Source organism: Bos mutus, chromosome 9 (assembly GCF_027580195.1).
Source record: "Bos mutus isolate GX-2022 chromosome 9, NWIPB_WYAK_1.1, whole genome shotgun sequence".
NCBI classification, from domain to species: domain Eukaryota; kingdom Metazoa; phylum Chordata; class Mammalia; order Artiodactyla; family Bovidae; genus Bos; species Bos mutus.
The window spans coordinates 75,316,962-75,318,777 of record NC_091625.1 but is presented as its reverse complement, the minus strand read 5'-3'; the positions used below and the strand labels follow the sequence as shown (position 1 = coordinate 75,318,777).

The window sequence follows — 1,816 nt, the reverse complement described above, 5'->3', positions numbered from 1 at the left end:
CTGGCTGGTCACTGAGATGGAGTCAGTCGCTTGGCAAAGCATCCGAAGAGCCTGCCTACTGTATTCTCTGAGGCGTGTGATGGAGAGGTTAGAATTTGGAAACTGACTAAATGAAAATGTATTCATATGGTACAAGCACATGAAGATTTTGTATAAGGAATATGTACTTGTTTTGTGGGACTTTTTTTTCTTTTTACTGTTGGTAGTTAAAACTCTGAAGCAAAGGAAAATGGGTGGACCAAACTATGGGGAAGAGGAGGAATCGTTGCACACAGTATTAGGAAAGACACAATATACAGGAATTCATCATCACTGGAAAGAAGTTGTTTTTGCCACGTGTGGATAGCAAGTAGACATTTAGGACAAACAAAGACTCAGTCCTATATGTTCAATGACTTGGGGATTTGATGGTATAAATGGTGTTAACTTTAACCTAATTGAAACATTTCTCTTGGGAAGCTGTGCTTCTCACAGGAATATATTGTATGATATGAGGTAAGCTACTTCTCTGAAAAAGATCATCTTGGATATGAGAACCAATACAACCTGCTGAAGCCCTATGGAATCATTCATTCTTACTGCAGCAAATGAAGATGATGACTTATATACTTTTAATATGTATGCTCTGGACAGTCCTGTAATGGTACATATGGTTCATGTATCTGTGGGGCTTGATGTGGATTACGCTACCACTGGGAAATCATTTGTGTCTGCTAGTTTTGATAAATCCATATGAACCTTACCTGTGGACAAAAGTCTATCTCACACAGAGAATGCAACATGTTATCTGTGGGACTTCCCTGGTTAAGATGCTGCACTTCCAGTGCAGGAGATGTGGGTTTGATCCCTGGTCAGGGAATTAAGATCCCATATACAGCAAGGTGGGGCCCAAAACAAAACAAAAAACCATGTTATCTGTGTAAAATGCACTTCTGACAGCAAGAACTGTACATCGTGTATGGATATAATGAAATAAACATTCATCTATGAAAAACTAATGCTTCTGAAAAGTTGGGTGTGCTTACACCTTGAGAAAATACAGCTGCAGATTATAACCAGAAATTAACGGAGAAATTTCAACATCATCTTCATATGAAATGTATCCCTTGTCACTGACATCTACCAAAACCTATTTACAGTCAGATTTAGGAACAGCATATCATGAAAGAAGCTTGTCGATGAAAGGAACTGAATCGTATCAAACATAGAAAGCCTGCATCTACGCAGCTTGTGTCAGAGAAAAAAGGACACCGTGGCAGTAGTGAAATAATATTTGGTATTCCAACCGATATTGATGTGTAATTATTTGCTATGTTTTGATTTGTGAACTCTACAAATAAAACTAATGGCTCTAGTAAAAAAAAATGAAATAAACTTAATTGATGTTACCAAGATAATAAATAACAGGGATTAACATAAAATTGAATAGCATGGCAAATCCAGAGTGATGAGAGCTGAATAAAAGCCACATGTAAAAGACCCCAAGGATTTTCAGCCAATATGAATCCACAGAGCAATGATGCTGTTGAACAAGTCAACATGATCTCGGATCACATCGGTAGAACTGGACCAGACGTGGTCCAGAGTCCGGGAGGGTCTCGCTCCGGGTGCATATGTCATATACTCCTGGAGACAGTTCTCAGTTCTGGGGATCAGACTTTGAGAAGAAGGAGAACTAACCAAAGAATATTTGGAAGAGAGTGAGTGGAGAAGGCAGAGGACTAGAAACCACCAGATGCAGAACCACTGAAAACACTGAAGGGACTGTGCTGAGAGAAGGAAGTTCCTGGGTAGGAAACCTAAAGCTGTCCTCAAA

At 39.3% G+C, this 1,816-nt stretch overlaps 1 pseudogene; it reads left to right on the top strand.

The window, feature by feature from the left end:
* LOC102267575 (DDB1- and CUL4-associated factor 13 pseudogene) lies at positions 1 to 1,302 on the top strand (annotated as a pseudogene).
* The last annotated feature ends 514 nt before the right edge of the window (positions 1,303 to 1,816 follow it).